This window comes from Martes martes, assembly GCF_963455335.1.
Source record: "Martes martes genome assembly, chromosome: 3".
Lineage (NCBI taxonomy): Eukaryota > Metazoa > Chordata > Mammalia > Carnivora > Mustelidae > Martes > Martes martes.
Genome location: NC_137890.1, coordinates 46,137,262 through 46,146,021, shown reverse-complemented (window position 1 = coordinate 46,146,021; position 8,760 = coordinate 46,137,262).

Here is an 8,760-nt window from a genome sequence, read left to right as displayed (position 1 = left end):
CACCCAGGGAAATTTGACTAACACCCCCTTTATACCCCATTCAAACTTCTCTCATAGCACATAACACTTTACTGTACTTCTTAATAAGTATGTCTCATTTTATATGCCATGATCATCTGGAAGGTAAGGACTTTGTCTTATGTAACATGGTACCCATAATGCAGGGTAGTACATAATAGCATTTCCTAAATAAGAAACAGGAAATGTATATTTGAACTTGATTTCTAACTGATCAAAGTCAGAAAAGGAAATAAAACCAAGAGTACTACTAGTTTGTCTTGGAAAAATCAAAGTTTGATTTTAAAATGTGGTATTTTCATTAACATTGTTGTGGTTCTGTTGGCTAATATTGCAAGGCCTGTATCTTTAAATTCTGCTTATATAATTGGCTTTCAGCATGACACAGATTAAGTCATTCAAACTCTCTACCCCTTAGTAGTACAATTTATTCTAATTTACCTTGCAGTAAGGTTGGGAGAAAACAGCTATGAAGCAAATTATAATATAAAAGTCTATGTAAAGATTAATGGCAAGAACTATGGCTTATAAAAAGTGATTATAATGAGATAAAATAATTCTGGATTCAGCAGAAACTTTTATCAGAAACAAAGCAACTATAGAAACAACTTCAAAGTTATTTCAACTACTACTTATCCTAACAGCATTATATCCAGATCATAATTGGTATTTATTCTTGTAGCTCCTGAATATATTTCTAAAATTACCTAATATGCCTTATGTTCTAATAATAAACACATTGAAGTTATAAAGCTTATTACTTATTTTAAAATCCACAACTCCGAACTAAGACAATGAATTTATAAATTTCACCAAGGAAATTAAAGACCTATACTCTGAAAACTATGAGGATGATGAAAGAAATTCAAGATGACACAAATAAATGAAAGGATATACCATGTTCATGGATTGGGAGAATTAATACTGTTAAAATGTCCATACTACCCAAAGCAATCTACAAATTCAAATTCTGTTAAAATACCAATGTTGTCTTTCAGAGAACAGAAGAAATACTAATAAAACTTGTATGGAACCACAAAAGACCCTGAATAACAAAAGCAATCTTGAAAAAGAATAAAGCTGGAGGTATCACATTCCAGATTTCAAACTATACTACAAAGTTTTAGTGACCAAAACAGTATGGTACTGTCACAAAAACAGACACATAGATCAATGGAAACGAAAAGAAAGCCCAGAAATAAACTCATGTTTTTATGGTCCATTAACCTAAAACAAAGAAATATACAGTGGGGAAAAGAGAGTCTCTTCAACAAATGATGTTGGGAAAACTGGACAGCTGCATACAAAAGAATAAAACTGGACCACTACCTTACTCCATATATAAAAATAAACTCAAATGGGATTAAAAAAAAAACTAAATGTAATATCTGAAGCCATAAAATTCCTAAAAGAAAACACAGTGAACTCAGATAGATAGATATTTATATTATAAATATAAATTATGCATTATATTTAATATTTAGTATAAATACTAAATTATTATATAAGTTTATATAAGTATAAACTATATTTTGGATCTGTCTCCTCAACCAGAAGAAAAATAAACAACTGGTATTATAGCAAGCTAAAAAACCTTTGCACAGTGATGAAATCTATTAACAAAATAAGGCACCCTATAGAGTGAGAGAAGATATTTTCAAATGATATATTCTGTAAGGGGTTATTATCAAAAATATATAAAGAACTCATACAACTCAACACCAAACAATAAATAATCTGACTTTAAAATAAGATGACTTGAACAGACATTTTTCCAAAGACAACATACAGATGGCCAGTGGACACAAGAAAAGATGTTCAAAATCATTAATCATCAAGGAAATGAAAGTCAAAACCACAATGAGATATTATCTCACACATATCAGGAGTGAATGGCTAGTATCAAAAAGACAAGTAATACAATTGTTGGTTAGAATGTGAAGTAAAGGGAACTCTTGTGCACTGTTGGGAATACAAATTGATGCAGCCACTATGGAAAACAGCATGGAAGTTTCACAAAAACTAAAAATAGAAATACCATATGATCTAGCAACTCTACCTCCTGGTACTTACTCAAAGAAAATGAAAATACTAATCCAAAAAAATATATACACCCTTATGTTCACAACAGCATTACTTATAATAGCCAAGATATGGAAGCAGTGTAAGTGTCCATCAATAGATGAATAGATAAGATGTAGTATACACTGAAATATTACTCAGCCATAAACAATAATGAAATCTTGCCATTTGCAACAACATGGATAGGCCTAGAGGATATTACGCAAAGTGAAATAAGTCAGAGAAGACAAATATCTTATAATTTCACTTACATGTAAAATTTAAAAAGCAAAATTAACAAATAAAACAAAAACAGAAACAGACTCATAAATACAAACAACAAACGTGTTTGTCAGAGGTAGAGGGTGGGGAAAACGGGATTAAGAGATACAATATTCTAGTTATAAATAAGTCATGGGAATGGAAAGTACATCAGGGAAAATATAGCTAACAACGTTATAGTAACTTTGGTAATAGTAAATGGACTTACCATGGTACTCATTTCTTAATGCATATAAATGTTGAATCACTATGTTGTATACCTGAAACTAAAATAATATTGTATGTCAACTACACTTCAATAAAAAAGGGGAAAAAAATAAGAATAGATTTAAAACTCCTAGATAACAAGAGCTACTTTTTTCCATGCTTTTTGTATACCTCATAATACCCAGCAAAGTATATTGCAGAGAGCAAATAAAAGTACTTGATCTGTTTATCTTAAAAAAAGGAACACAGTGGAGTCTTTGGTTTCAGCTCCAGCACGTAAAGAAACGAGAAGTTGTCACTCCTATTCTTACAACAAAAATATCTGGACAAATCAAAAATCAATTACTTTTCTTGGATCTATGAGAGAACTGAGATCATTGCCAGAATACCTCTGAAATCTAGAAAGACAGGCACATGCAGAAGTACGCAATCAAGTAAGATATCCATACCTGGAGCAGAAGCCAAGAGATCCATAAACTGGTAGAAATACTTAAAAAGTAATTTTCAGCAAATTGCTGGAGGTTGAGTGTAGACTACTGACAGAAAAACTCCTGATATTCCCAGTCATATGAGGGTATCCACATTTTTATGGAATCTACTTCCAGGAGCTCCACCAGGTTCTCAAGGTATGTAAAGGCTCTGGCAGGAGGAAAAGAGTAATGTTGTAAAACGTGCCTAAAACTTTCTCCATAAAAAAGGTCTACTCTCCAGGAATGAAAAGTTTGCCAGAGCACAATCCTGAAATATTTTCCTGTTGAGGGAAAGGAATTCCTCCCCATTCTATCCCCCTCAGCCTTCTAGTCATAGTGAAACGGGGAGAAAATGTAATCAATAAGGAAAAAGATGGAAAAAGGCTGCACCCAGGGGAGGGACATGGGGAGGTGTAGGGATAGGTTTTGGAGGGGGTCAGTTTTAGCCCAAAGCAGTCAGAAAATAATAAAAATTAGAGCAGAAATCGATGAAACTGAAAATAAGAAACCAATTGAGAAAATCATCAAAAGCAAAAGCTAGTTCTTTGAAAAGATCACTAAAATTGGTAAACCATTATTAGCAGTGTTAACAAAGGAAGTAGAGAGTAGAGAGCTAGTTTAATATTTGAAAATCAGATGATGTAATCTACCACATCATCAGGATAAAGAAGAAAAAAAATTATGATCTATCAATAAAGGCAGGAAAAAATGTAACAAAACCTAACACTCTTTCATCATAAAAATAGTCAGCAAAATTAAAATGGGGAAACTCCCTTTAATTTGACAAAGGCAATCTATAAAAATTCTGCAGGTAACATAATACTTAATGGTAAGAAACTGGACACTTTTCTCCTTAAGACTGGGAACTAAGGCAAGGAAGTCCTCTCTTGTTTCTACAGTATTTCATAATGATTTTAATTTGAATTTCTCTAATGTCATGTTAAACATATCTCCATGTGTTTATTTGCCCTTTATATGCCTTATTCAGTAAAGTCTTCTGTTCCTTTGCCTTCTTCCAAGTGGACTGTTTGTGGGGTTTTTTTTTTGTTTTGTTTTTTACTGTTAAGGTTAGAGAGTTTTTTAATTATTCTGAATATGGTTCTTTGCAAAGATAGGATTTGAAATTGTTTTCTCCCAGTTGGTGGCTTATCTTTTCATTGTCTAACAGGGTCTTTCACAGAGCAGGTTTTTAATTTTAATGAAGTTCAATTTATCAATTTTTTATTTAAAGGATTATATTTTTGTATCATGTCTAAAAACTTGTCATCTAACATCAATTCATGAAGATTTTCTACTATCGCTTCTCAGCCTTTTGGCTAAGATCAAGTGAAGATTTTCTACTATATCCTCTTTTAAAAGTTTTGTGCTTTTATCTTACACATTTAGTTCATAATAATACATAATCCATTCTGAGTTCAGTTTTGATACGTGAATTTAGGTCAAGGTTCATTTTTTGGCCACTGATATCCAATATTACCTACCATTTGTTAAAAAGATTATTTACCTCCATGGAATTATTTTTGCAAGTTTGTCAAAAAACTACAACTTCAGGGCCACCTGGGCTCAGTGGGTTAAGCCTCTGCCTTCAGCTCTGGTCATGATCTCAGGTCCTGGGATCGAGCCCTGGCACTGGGCTCTCTGCTCACCGAGGACACTGCTTCCCCTTTTGTCTCTCTGCCTGCCTCTCTGCCTACTTGTGATCTCTGTCAATTAAATAAATACAATCTAAAAAACAAAAAAACTACAACTTCAGTTTAACATGCATAAACTTAATTAACTTTCAATTTAAAATCACAACTGTAAATCTATTTTGTGGCATAGGGTAATATTTAAGACAACTTCAGTTTCATCTTATTTAAGTTTAATTTCTTAGATTTATTTTTTAAAATGTGAGGGGGGAGAATTGTTCCTATTTTTTTCTTCTTTTTTTAAAATTTTCTTTATCTCAACTTTATTGAGATACCTCATGTCCTACTGACAAATGGGAATTATATTTAAGGAATACAACTTGATCTTTTGATATTTAAATTACTCCAAAGACTTTTTACCACAACCAACTGGCATTTACTCCTGGGCTGCAAGGGTGGTTCAATACCCACAATCAATCAATGTGTTACACTACATTAATAAAAGAAAGGACAAGAATCATATAATCCTATCAACAGATGCAGACAAAGCATTTGACAAAGGCCAGCAACCTTTTTGATTAAAACTCTTCACAGTGTAGGGATAGAGGGAACATACCTCAATATCATAAAAACCATATACAAAAAGCCAATAGCAGATATCATTCTCAATGGTGAAAAACTGAGAGCTTTTCCCCAGGTCAGAAACACAACAGGGATGTCCACTCTAACCACTGTTGTTCAACATAATACTAAAGTTCTAGCCTCAGCTATCAGGAAACAAAGAAATAAAAGGCATCTGAATCAGCAAAGAAGTCAGACTCTCACTCTTCACAGATGACATAATACTCTATGTGGAAAACCCAAAGGAGTCCACCCCAAACTTGCTGGAACTCATACAGGAGTTCAGCAACGTGGCAGGATGTAAAATCAATGCACAGAAATCATTTGCATTCCTATACACTAACACAAATAAAAGAGAAATTAAGGAGTCAATCCCATTTGCAATTGCACCAAAAAGCATAAGATACCTAAGAGAAAACCTAACCAAGGAGGAAAAGGATCTGTACTCTGAAAGCTATAGAACCCTCATGAAAGAAATTGAGGAAACACAAAGAAATGGAAAAACGTTCCATGCTTACAGACTGGAAGAACAAATATTGTTAAAATGTCTATGCTACCTAGAGCAATCTATACATTCAATGCAATCCTACCAAAATACCATCAACTTTTTTCATAGAGCTGGAAGAAATAATCCTAACATTTGTGTTGAACTAGAAAAGACCCCAAATAGACAAAAGAATGCTGAAAAAGAAAACCAAAACTAGTGGCATCACAATGCCAGACTTAAAGCTCTATTACAAAGCTGTAATCATCACGACAGTATGGTACTAGCACAAAAACAGACACATAGATCAGTTGAGCAGAAATGGACCTTCAGCTCTATGGTCAACAATCTTTGACATAGCAGGAAAGAATATCCAATGGAAAAACAGTCTCTTCAACAAATGTTGTTGGGAAAATCAGACAGTCACATGCAGAAGAATGAAACTAGACCATTTCCTTACACCATACATAAAAACAGAGTCCACATGGATGAAAGACCTAAATGTGAGATAGGAATCCATCAAAATCCTAGAGAAGAACACAGGCAGCAATCTCTTCAATCTCAGCCACAGCAACTTCTTGCTAGACATGTCTCCAAAGACAAGAGAAACAAAGGCCAAAATGAACTATAGGGACTTCATCAAGATAAAAAGCTTCTGCACAGCAAAGAAATGGTTGACAAAACTGACAACTGACAGAATGGGAGAAGATATTTGCAAATGTCTTATCAGATAAAGGGCTTATCTGATTAAGAGCTAGTCTCCAAATCCAGAAAGAACTTGTCAAACTCAACACCCAAAGAACAAATAATCCTGTCAAGAAATGGGCAGAAGATATGAATAGACATTTCTCCAAATAACACATACAAATGGCCAATAGACATATGAGAAAATTATCAACATCACTCAGCATCAGGGAAATACAAATCAAAACCACAATGAGGTATCACCCCCACCAGTCAGAATGGCTAAAATTAGTAAGGCAGGAAATGACAGATGTTGGCGAGGATGTGGAGAAAGGGGAACTCTTACACTGTTGGTGGCAGTGCAAGCTTGAGCAGCCACTCTGGAAAACAGTATGGAGTTTCCTCAAAAAGTTGAAAATAGAGCTATCTTACGACCCAGCAATCACACTACTAGGTATTTACCCCCAAAGATACAAATGTAGTGATCCAAAGGGGCACCTGCATCCCAACGCTTATAGCAGCAACATCCACAATAGCCAAACTATGGAAGGAGCCCAGATGTCCATTGACAGATGAATGGATAAAGAAGAAGTGGTATATATACACAATGGAATACTATGCAGCCATCAAAGGAAATGAATTCTTGCCATTAGCGATGACATGGATGGAACTAGAAGGTATAATGCTAAGTGAAATAAGTTAATCAGAGAAAGACAATTATCATACAATTTCACTCATATGTGGAATTTAAGAAATAAAAAAAGAAGCATAAGGAAAGGGAGGGAAAAATAAAATAAGACAAAATCAGAGAGGAAGACAAATAAGAAACAAACTGAGGGGAGGTAGGGGGATGTGGTTCCTGGGTGATGGACATTAGGAAGGGCACGTGATGTAATGAGCACTAGGTATTATAGAAGACTGATGAATTGGAGAGCCTGGGTAGCTCAGTGGGTTAAAGCCTCTGCCTTCAGCTCATGTCATGATCCCAGGGTCCTGGGATCGAGCCCCACATCAGGCTCTCCACTCAGTGGGGAGACTGCTTCCCTTCCTCTCTCTCTGCCTGCCTCTCTGCCTACTTGTGATCTCTGTCAAATAAATAAATAAAATCTTTAAGAAAAAGACTGATGAATCACTGAGCTCTACCTCTGAAACTAGTAATATACTATATGTTAATTAATTGAATATAAATAATTTTTTAAATTAAATAAATACTCAAAATTTTAGTTCTTGGTCTGGCAATCGAAGTTTTTTTTCTAAATCAATCACATTAAATGTACAAATTCCATTTAAAATGTTGAAAAGTGATTAAATAAATATGTAAATAATACCACGTATTATCAAAAGGCCCCTTAAAAGTGATTGCTAGAGTTTTGCAGACATATCAATAGAATAATAATTCACACAAGCTGCATTTACATGCAAAAAGATGAAATATGTCTTCTGATTTGCAAGTGTAGTAAATTGAACACTAATTTTAAAAAACAAAGAACACTTATTAAATAGCTAAAATGAAAAATTATAATACCAAATTCTGGAGATGATGCAGACAAACTTAGCCTTTCATAAGTTGCTACTGGAAATGTAAAATGTATAACTACTCAGGAGAACAGTTTGGAAGTTTCTTACAAAATTAAGTATGTACTTAACGCATGACATACAGCAATGCCAACCATGGGCATTTATTCCAGGGCAATAAAACTTATGTTCACATGGGGCGCCTGGGTGGCTCAGTGGGTTAAAGCCGCTGCCTTCAGCTCAGGTCATGATCCCAGCGTCCTGGGATCGGGCCCCGCATCCAGCTCTCTGCTCAGCAGGGAGCCTGCTTCCTCCCTTCTCTCTGCCTGCCTCTCTGCCTACTTGTGATCTGTCTGTCAAATAAATAAATAAAATCTTTAAAAAAAAAAAAAAACTTATGTTCACATAAAACCTTGTATATAAATGTTCACAGCAACTTTATCTGTAGAAGCCAAATACTGGAAACAATCTAAATGTCTTCAAGAGATGAATATTTAAACACAGTGTGATACCTCCTTACCAGGGAATACTACTCAATAGTCAAAAAGGAAGGAACTACCGAAAGATGTAACAATTTGGATGAATCTCAAGGAAATTATGCTGAATAAAAAAATAGAATCCTGAAAGCTTACATATAGCAAGGCTTAATTCATATAAGATTATGGAAATGACAAAATTGTAGACAGAAATCAGATTAGTGGTTACTGAGAGCTAGGGACTGACAGCATTAAGTAGAAAGGGAGGGAGTATGTCTTAAAAGGCAGTGTGAAGAATCCTTATGGTGAGGGAA